General features: G+C 41.7%; 1 long non-coding RNA gene across 2 annotated transcripts; it reads right to left on the bottom strand.

The window, feature by feature from the left end:
* Positions 1-7,117: 7,117 nt before the first annotated feature.
* On the bottom strand, positions 7,118-10,209 carry LOC106562308 (uncharacterized). Of its 2 annotated transcripts, XR_006757529.1 has the most exons (4): positions 9,674-10,209; positions 9,383-9,513; positions 8,830-8,963; positions 7,118-8,666 (listed from the first exon to the last, which is right to left on the bottom strand). It is a non-coding gene; the product is annotated as an uncharacterized lncRNA (long non-coding RNA). The 2 variants fall into 2 exon arrangements; XR_001319005.2 differs by having other exon boundaries at positions 9,383-10,198.
* Positions 10,210-11,104: the final 895 nt, after the last annotated feature.

The following is an 11,104-nucleotide window of genomic DNA, read 5'->3' on the forward strand; positions in this document are numbered from 1 at the left end:
AAACAAACCACCATTGTCCCTGTGCCCAAGAATGCAAAAGTAACCTGCATAAATGACTACCGCCCCATAGCATTCACGTTGGTAGCCATGAAGTGCTTTGAAAGGCTGGTCATGGCTCACATCAGCACCACCATTCCAGAAATCCTAGACCCACTCCAGTTCGAATACCGCGCCAACAGATCCACAGATGACGCAATCTCAATCGCAATCCACACTTCCCTTTCTCACTGGGACAAAAGGAACACCTATGTGAGAATGCTGTTCATTGACTACAGCTCAGCAATCAACACCATAGTGCCCACAAAGCTCATCACTAAGCTCAGGACCCTGGGACTAAACACCTCCCTCTGCAACTGGATCGTGGACTTCCTGATGGGCAGGTGGTAAGGTGGTAAGGGTAGGCAACAACGCATTTGCCGCGCTGATCCTCAACACCGGGGACCCACAGGGGTGCGTGCTTAGTCCCCTCCTGTACTCCCTGTTCACTCATGACTGTGTGGTCAAGCACGACTCCAACACCATTGTTAAGTTTGCTGACGACACAACAGTGGTAGGCCTGATCACCAACAACGATGAGACAGCCTATAGGGAGGAGGTCAGAGACCTGGCAGTGTGGTGCCATCACAACAACCTATCCCTCAAAGTGAGCAATACAAAGGAGATGATTGTTGACAACAGGACAAGGAGGGCCGAACAGGCCTCCATTAACATCGACTGGGCTGTAGTGGTGCAGGTCGAGAGTTTCAAGTTTCTTGGTATCCACATCACCAACAAACTATCATGGTCCAAACACACCAAGACAGTCGTGAAGAGGGCATGACAACAACTTTTTCCCCTCTGAAAAGATTTAACATGGGTCCCCAGATCCTCAAGAAGTTCTACATCTGCACCATCGAGAGCATCCTGACCGGTTGCATCACCAACCTGGTATGGCAAATGCTTGGCATCCGACCGTAAGGCGCTACATAGGGTAGTGCGTATGGCCCAATACATCACTGGGGCCAAGCTTCCTGCCATCCAGGACCTATATACTACGTGGTGTGAGAGGAAGGCCCAAATAATTGTCAAAGACCCCAGTCATAGATGGTTCTCTCTGCTACCGCACGGCAAGCGGTACCGGAGCGCCAAGTCTAGGTCCAAAAGGCTCCTTAACAGTTTCTACCCCCAAGTTATGAGACTGCTGAACAATTAATCAAATGGACACCCGGACTAGTCACTTTACCCCTACCTACATGTACAAATTACCTCGCCTAACCTGTACCCCCGCACATTGACTCGGAACCGGTACCCTGTACATAGCCTCGTTATTGTTATGTCATTTTATTGTGTTACCTTTTGTTAGATTTTTTACATTAGTAAATATTTTCTTAACTCTATTTCTTGAACTGCATAGTTGGTTAAGTGCTTGTCAGTAAGCATTTCACAGTAAAGTCTACACCTGTTGAAATCAGGGCATGTGACAAAACATTTGATTTGATTTGTAATATTACTCAAGGTACTGTATGCTAGATGTTATACATAGATAGAAAACCCACAAAATAATTTATCCTTTCAAAAATATGTTTTTCATTTCAAAATAAAAAAATGTGGCTTGGTCAAGTTGATCAATTTACATAGCTATTACAGACAAAAAAGGACTTCCTTCCAGATATCTGTACAATGTTTTACATCACATGCCTATTAAGTGTTTAATGTATTCATGTTTCAGAACGACCTTGTCCGCTTGGGGATTCAATCTAGCAACCTTTCGGTTACTGGCCCAAGGCTCTAACTACTAGGCTACCTGCCGCCCCTAGAATTGATGCTCCATAGCTCACAGGTTGGCCCTTATCCCGATCTGGAGAGCACCAGAGTTATGAGCATTTGCACCAACACAGAGTTATGCCTGGGCCTTTGGACACTGATTGCTGTGATAGCTCTTGGAGTTCTGGTCACATTTCAGAGCACGCTTGTTAAGTTCAGGCATGGTTAGAAATAATTAACCGTGTTCGAAGTGGATGGAGGAGAATGAAACTTCATGGAAACTTCATGGAAGCCATTTATGCCCCTAAATTATTTTTGACCAGATTTTTCAACTTCAAAGCTATTTTCCTGTGCACATATTTTGAAGAAGTCTCCATGATAGTATACCATTTTTTAAGCAACCCTATGCTTAAATTAAATAGTTTCCTACATTTATCTAGATGCTATCCATACTTATAAATGATAAATGCATGCCTAACAGTGATAGATTGCTACTATGGCACAAGTAGCCCAGAGTAACTCTGGCAGAATTCCAGCAGACTGCAGCCTGTGTGAATGAGGTCCAAAGTTGAAATGATGCTGTTTATTACTGTAATTGGCGAAAAATGGAGATCGACATTTACAGCATTCTGGTGAAGGCAGTAGTTACCTGCCTTTATGGTTTTACAGCTTATGTCTCCTTATTAGCAGCCTCGCTTTAAAAAGGACACAAGAATAAAAGGTATGACACATTGGACAAATTTTACTCAAAGGTGACTTGGTTCATACAGCTGCTACACTAAACTCTGGGAATGTGTACAGTTGGAACTAAGAATTCCAGACCAGGTATACTGCATATCTGACAGATGACAACTGTTCAGCTATCATGCCCTTGAGCTCAGTGAGCCATATTGCGTGGACAATGATATATTCAGAAGAGAGCAGATCAGAGCACACAAACACCAAATAATTATGAGACCATTTACACATTGATTTGTATTCCTACATTTCCTACATTTGTGACAGCTTTTAATTAAATTGTACTACAGGTCTCTCCACAGGTGATTAGGGACCAACATACAGTAGGTAGCAGCATTCAAGTTCCATTAAAATACTTCTCAATAACCTCTCTATAACTAGGTCCTTCATTTAACCCATTAGTGTTAACACTCAGCGTTTCAACTGGTTCAACCACATTACGTAATTATAGGTAATACAAAGACTAGGTGAACATGTCCTATCAGTTTGATTTCAGTTTGATTGCACCTATATTCTTTTACACCATGCACCCGAGGGGAATTTTATTACGTAATGTGTTTTTACCTTTCTGAGATCCTCATATCTTCAGGATGGTTTGGGGAGGAAGGAGAGGAGGAAGAGAAGGGTGCCAGCCGTATACAGACATGCAGTAAATCAATAAATCCACAGATTTAATATACTGTCCTTATCAAATTCTTATCATGGCCTTATCAAAATATCAGCTCCTAAAGCCTTATGGGTGATCTGTGAAAACATTTCTACTGCTAAATCAAATCAAATCAAATTTTATGTGTCACATACACATGGTTAGCAGATGTTAATGCGAGTGTAGCGAAATGCTTGTGCTTCTAGTTCCGACCATGCAGTAATATCTAACAAGTAATCTAACCTATCAATTTCACCACAGCTACCTTATACAGACAAGTGTAAAGGAATGAATAAGAATATGTACGTAAAATATATGAATGAGTGATGGCCGAACGGCATAGGCAAGATACAGTAGATGGTATAGAGTACAGTATATACATATGAGATGAGTAATGTAGGGTATGAAAACATTATATAAAGTGGCATTGTTTAAAGTGGCTAGTGATACATTTAATTATGTCAAGATGGCAAGATGCAGTAGATGGTATAGTGTACAGTATATACATGTGAGATGAGTAATGTAGGGTATGTAAGTAATGTAGGGTCTCGAGCTTAATGACGAGTTTGGAGGGTACTATGGTGTTAAATGCTGAGCTGTAATCGATGAACAGCATTCTTACATAGGTATTCCTCTTGTCCAAATGGGTTAGGGCAGTGTGCAGTGTGATGGCGATTGCGTCGTCAGTGGACCTATTGGGGCGGTAAGCAAATTGGAGTGGGTCTAGGGTGTCAGGTAGGGTGGAGGTGATATGGTCCTTGACTCGTCTCTCAAAGCACAAATAGTTGGACTCTTAATTCAGTAAATTAAACCATGCCGAAGCTGATCTAGTAAATCCAATTTCAATGTACTTTATGTAGGCCTATATCAGACATTATGATCATTCAGGAATATGTCCAGGCAAAGTCGTCTTCTAGCAGTCAGACAGAGTCTGTGTCTTATCCAGGTTGACACTCTGGCCCACTGTTGTTACTCTAGCATACAGTCCCACCAGGAATACTATCAGTGTCTTATCTGTGGTGGAGTAAAGTTGGTGTGGGACATGAGTGTTTGATGAATGATTCACCCAGCTAGATAGAACAGTATGGTTAACATAATCCATAACTGGAGAATAAGGACAGCCTCTTCACAGTAATAAACTCGCAATGGAGAATACTGTAGGGGACCACATCAACAAAAACATTTTCTCATCAACACAAATATCACTTTTGAGGGAGACATTTTATCGAGTGTAATACAACAACATGAGCTCCCACATGTTCACATTGAAAATACAGCAAACTACACCAACTTTAGTCACACATTTTCTCATCTGTGACATCAAGGTTTATAAAATAAAAAGGAGGTTTTGTTTGAACTGGATAAATAGCTGTTTTTAAAACCCAGCGGGCCTCAATGTCATGTAGCCCATGCAGCAGTGCTGAGGACGGAGGCGAGGGTAGACAGCTTACACGGCCCCAGCAGAGGATCACCTCATCTGTCACTCACCCAGCGGGGGAGGTGAAGGGTAAGGAGGAGACAGGCACGCCGGCTAATCATTTTGTAATCAGGCGTCAAAACAAAACAAAAAAATGTTTATCTGATCAACGCGGGCGGCTGCCAGAGTTGACACGAGCGTTTTTTTCCTCTCCCGTGTCAGAGTGTCAGGCCTAATGGACAGCGGTGCGGAGGGGAGTTAATTATTTTTGACGACGTTCACTGCTAATTTCCCATTTATATGGAGCCTCTTTTCTCCTCCCCCGTCAGCGAGGATTTATCAATCAAATCAGTGCCCTGCAACGGGCCTGCTGTGTGTTCACACACACACGCTAGGGTATCTGTACACCATCTATACACACATGCACACGTGCGCACAAACACACACACACAATGGGTATTGTTCTCTCTCTCCCTGTTACCTCTTGAGGACGTTTGCTGTTTTTTTCTGTCTTAATGAGAAAGGAGAGGGAGCATTGTCTGAGAGAAGGCAAGGGAAACAGGCATGTGTAGACATGCTTATGAAGCACAGACCAATTACCTTCTGATAGTCAGACATGCCACACAAATGGCTCACTCATAGTGTATGGGTAAATATGCTTTGCTTAAGGTACAATATACAACATAACACGTACATGCATAAGGATTGAGGAGTTACCCATGTTCATAAAGCACACATACAGTGCCTTCGGAAAGTATTCAGACTCCTTGACTTTTTCCACATTTTGTTAGGTTACAGACTTATTCTAAAGTTGATTACATCGTTTTTTTCCTCATCAATCTACACACAATAACCCATAATGACAAATCGAAAACAAGTTTTTAGAATGTTGTGCTGATTTATAAAAAACAACAACTGAAATATCACATTTACATAAGTATTCAGACCCTTTTCTCAGTACTTTGTTGAAGCACCTTTGGCAGCGATTACAGCCTCGAGTCTTCTTGGGTATGATGCTACAAGCTTGGCACACCTGTAATACTTGAAAGTACTACTTAAATCATTTTGAGGTATCTGTACTTTACTATTTATATTTTTAACGACTTTTACTTCACTACATTTCTAAAGAAAATTATGTATTTTTATTCCATACATTTTCCCTGACACCCAAAAGTACTTGTTACATTTTGAATGCTTAGCAAGACAGGAAAATGGTCCAATTCACATACTTATCAAGAGGACATCTCTGGTCCATCCCCTGCCTCTGATCTGGCGGACTCACTAAACATAAATGCTTTGTTTGTAAATTATGTTCGAGTGTTGGACTGTGCCTCTGGCTATACATAAATTAAAATTAAAAAAATAAAATGGTGCCGTCTGCTTTGCTTAATATAAGGAATGTGAAATGATTTATAATTTTACTTTTGATACTTAAGTATATTTTAGCAATTACATTTACTTTTGACACCTACTTGGCACACACATCCACACACACACACAAAAATAAAAAAATATTATAGTTTACTATAGAATAATACACTGCTTACCTCAGAATTCTGCAGTACACTGTAGTATACTGTAGAATAATATACTACACACTGTAGTATCCGTTGAAAATGTGTAATTCTTACTATATAATTGTATAGTATATTGTAGAATACTATAGTTAATACTACAGTATACTATAGACCGCAAAAACACCATGGTAAATATTACAGTAATGTTTGTAAAAATACTACAGTTCGCAAAACACTACAGTAATTACTATAGTATATGCTATAGTATTATATTTGCATATACCCTGCCCATTCCCCTCCCCCATATCACAATTTGTGCCACCCACAAGTGAGAAACCTACATGCCAAGTTTAAACCATGTTTGTGTTCCCTACAGCTATAGGGACACAACTGTTTCCAGGTTATATCCACCAGGCAGGGTTTTGAGAAAACACCTCCAACATGGACAACATTCTGAGATTGGCAGAAGACACTCAGAGCTTTTAACAGGAAACAAGTAACCATTGCTGTGTTCTTTGACATCAAAAAAGCATTTGAAAATATGTGGCACAACGGGCTCCTGCACAGGCTGCAGGATGCCAACTTGAAGCTTCCAAAACAGATGGTTGTGTTTTAAAAAATTTTTTTAGATCAGCGGGAAATAGCAGTGGGAATGATTATGTCTTACAGGTTCAAGGCTCCGCCCTCAGCCCACTCCTATTTGTAATGTACATTTCAGATATCTATTACCCCAATCTGATGCTGATGACCTATGCTACTGTGCATCTTCTTTCAACGTCCCCCATGCAGCCAAAAAAGCTTCAAAGAAGCATCAATGAAATTGAATCGTGGTCAAACATGTGGAGAGTAAAACTGAACCCGCTAAAAACCCAGTGTCTTATTGTCCAAAACAAGAAAGACAAACAAAACAGTTGACCTCACTCTCTAAGGGCAAATACTTCAGACCACTCCTACAGCCAAGTTCCTGGGTGTTGCATTCCAAGAAGACATGAAGTGATGCGCCCATATTTATACTATAGTTGTCATGTCCTGACCAGTATTAGGGATTATTTGTAATTGTAGTTTGGTCAGGACGTGGCAGAGGGTATTTTGTTTATGTGGTTCGGGGTGGTGGTTTATTTAGCAGGGTGTTTGGTTAGTTAGTTCCAGGTTTTGGGGTTATGTTCTGTGTTAGTATTTCTATGTTCTTTCTGGTTAGTTGTATAGCTATGTCTAGTTAATTGGGGTTGGACTCTCAATTGGAGGCAGGTGTTTTCTAGTTGCCTCTGATTGAGAGTCCTATATATGGGTATGTGTTTGGTTTAGTGTTTGTGGGAGATTGTTTATTGTTTTGCTGTGTGTGCCTGACAAGACTGTCTAGTTCGTTTTTGTATACGTGTTTATTTTGGTTTTTCCTTCTTTGTCCGTAATAAAGATGAGTATACACTTCCCTGCTGCATTTTGGTCCTCTCCTTACGACAACCGTGACAATAGTAAACTGTCAAAACTACAGTATACTACAGTCATGTCCAAAACACTTCAGTAAATACTACAGTCTCTATACCATAGTATACAATAGTATTTTTTCATGTAGGCACACACACACACACACACCAGGGGCCTCATTTATACAAATGTTCTTAGATTTATACTTTAACTTAGACGTAAGATAATTTCCGACGTTGTGCTTACGATCGATTCATAAAAGATACTGAGCATAAAAAAGCCTTGCTTAGGCAGGTTCTAAGAAGCCCATTTGTAACTTTCGCACCTGTGATCTATAAATCTCAAATTAACTTAAAATTGATGGCACCTGAACGTGCCTTACAATCAGATATTTCCCCTTATAGAATGCTAGCACAAATTAGGGTTTTGTCAGGATTCGCCATGGACCAAAAGAGAAAAGCAATCTTTTTGGAAGGTGAGATCACGGTGATGGTAGAGGAGATTGAAAACAGGCAACACGTATTATTTGGTGGAGTAAATAGCGGGTTGACAAACAAAGCCAAACAGGTAGCTTGTGAGTGTGTCGCTGCTGCAGTGAACGAGGTGGGGCAGCAAGACAGAACTGTGGCTGATGTGAAAAAGAAATGGTCTGACAAACTGCAAGGGATAAAAAGAATAGCCATACATAACCACAGCATTAAGGCAATGGGAGGGGGGCCTGGCATGCCGGAGCTCTCCCTAATGGACCAGCGCATCGGGGCAATCATTGGGGAAAGTGCATACACTCGCACATATTTTTCATATGGTTAAATTCCAAGTTTTACATGGTTTAGCAGTAACATCGGAAACGGTGAAGTTGGCGTGTGAAACCCACATGACTACATCACTGGATCACGGTAAGTAATTAAGAGAATGTGAAACTTGGTTGTCAGTAAATTAATATACAAGACATTATTTATTTTATTCACATAGAAACGGGGGAAGCGGCATTGCAGCCCATGCACCGGGTGAGTGTGCCCCCTCCACCAAGGGAAGCTGTGTTGCAGCCCGTGCACCCTCCACCCAAGGATAAAGTGTGCGAGGCTCCCAAATCAGCAATTGCCAGGAGTGAGGGGAAGGTTTGGCCACAGGTGTCAAGGGTCCATCCACATCTGCAGTTCGCATGTTGACCACCTCAGTTCTGCAAACCCAGAACGAGTTCAACACATTGGTTGGGCAGATTGTGACTGAACTCGGAAGAATACTCAGTGTTTTGATTCATTTACATAACACTTGTTGAACGTTTTCCACAACGTAAATAAAAAACCTATGCTTTGTATGTTGTCTGGCATTCTGTTTCTTACCACAAATCTCTCTATGAGCTGCCGCCGCCTCCTCACTGTATCAGCCGGGGCAGGTGCTCTGTTGGGTGGTGGGTTAGGAGGCTGTTCAGGGTCCATTCTAATCTCCACATCCATTTCAATACCATGCATCAGGGCTATGTTGTGGAGCACACCACATACCAGTATTATGCGTGTCACTTTTGGGGAGGGAAACCACTAATTCTTAAAACAGGCCAACATTTTATATTTAGGTTTGAAATTGCACACCCCAATGTTCTTGTCAAACAAACTTGCACTACAGTTACTGAGATGTCGACTTAATCTGTTTGCATTTTGTTGCAATGCTAGTGGAAATGACAGGAATCAGCCAATTCCATTCTTTTACACTAGCATTGCTACAAAATGAACAAGCTTCAAGGGGACATCTCAGTAACCATAGGGCCAAATTAAAAACTTTTTTCAGCTATTTGGCCAGAACCTTTGGGTGTGCAATTTCAATAAAATGGTATGTTGCTTTAAGTTGACCCATTTTAAAACTACATTTAAGTTTAGTATTTTTATTAAATGAAGTTACCTTCTCTGGCTTGTAGAGGAGTTTTCCACCTGATGCAACAAGGTAATGCCTCCTGCTCTTCAGCAGTCCGATGGTGCGCTCCACAACTAACCTTGTTCTGTCATGCGCAAAATTGTAGCGCATTTCCTCAGCTGTTAGGGGGGGATCGACAAAAGGGAGTGAGAAGCCACTCAGTGTATAGCCCCTGTTGCCTAATAGGGTAAAACCGTTGTGTTACATTATTTTGCACGATTAATAGGCTACACTGGAAAAAAAAGAACTCAGGAGGAAGCCACCCGCCTCCACTCTCACCAGCTTCTAGATGCAGGCTTACTCTGCTGTGGCGCAGAATGAATGAGTCGTGCGTAGACCCTGACCACTTGGAGCATACATTTAGTAGTTGCATTCGGGCATCGCAGATGATCTGAACATTCAATGAATGGAAATTCTTCCTGTTATCATATACATATCCATCTACAGACGGTGCGCGTAAGGCAATATGCGTGCAGTCAACTGCACCTATGACACCTGGGAAATTAAATGAGCGGACAAACTCGGGCTTTGACGCGCACCTGTTCGTCGGCTTTAAATGGGAAAGTAATGTGTCTCGTGGACAATACGTGTAGAATCGCCTCGATCACTTGTGGCAGGATGCGGCTGAATGATGGCTGTGATATACCCGACCTGTCACTCATTTCCCTCTGGAATGTCCCAGTAGTGAGGAATCCCAGAGTGGATTGGACAGATACGGGAATGGCATGATTACAGCGTGTCTTCCTTTCCGGATTAGGGGCTATTAAGCACGGTTTTCAATGTCTTCCAATAACGCAAGAGCAGCCATGGTTACTTAAAAAAAAATTGACACTCTATTTATAGGACATCGCATCCTGTTTTGAATTCAAAACACCTTACGTCTGGCAAATAATTCCTCACACCTTTAATTGATCATCCCTAACAAATTGTTCATAAAGCTAATGCAAAGTTCACCACAGGCTAGGACGCAAATGCGTCCCAAACTGCAATTCCCCTACATAACCAGCAGGAAAATCACTTTGTGTAGAGATAAGATCATTTCCACGTCAAAGTAAGGTTTTATAAAAAACTACTTATACGTGGTTTTCTGCATAAGTCATACTTAAGATCAAAATTGATCATAAGTCCATTTTATAAATGAGGCCCCAGTACTTTATACAGCTGTCAGGACCTGTGTATTTGGCCCTATTCCTAAACTGTATTTGAGCTGACTGGTCCTGTCTTCACCAGCTCTGTCACTGTCCCATCAAGTCTCTGCATCATCACTCACAAGAATGTTAGCTCCTCTACACAGGCACGCATGCATGCATGCATGCACACAAACACACTCTCACATTTTCTCACACACGACACGACCATAACCAGTCATTTTATGTGAACCATAAAATGAATCATTGCTGCTCCTGAAGATACAAGAAATGAGTGTGGTGTGTGTGTGTAACAGGAGTGATGTGTGTGTTACTGTATAATGGTTCTGAAATGTAAGAGTGGTTTAGTTCAGGGTGACTCAGGGAGTACCAGTGGCCTTCAGCTCTGACAGCAGCTGTCTTACAGAGGAACACCAGCACGATTGGCAGGCAGGTGGGGTTGCTTGTGTTAGAGATAGAGAGAGAGAGAGAGAGAGAGAAGGAGAGAGAGAAAGACTGTCCTTTAACAAACTGAGTGACACAACATCAGAGGGGACACTGTCACTGTAGACAGAACCTCTGT

This window comes from Salmo salar, chromosome ssa11 (assembly GCF_905237065.1).
Source record: "Salmo salar chromosome ssa11, Ssal_v3.1, whole genome shotgun sequence".
In the NCBI taxonomy this organism is placed as follows: domain Eukaryota; kingdom Metazoa; phylum Chordata; class Actinopteri; order Salmoniformes; family Salmonidae; genus Salmo; species Salmo salar.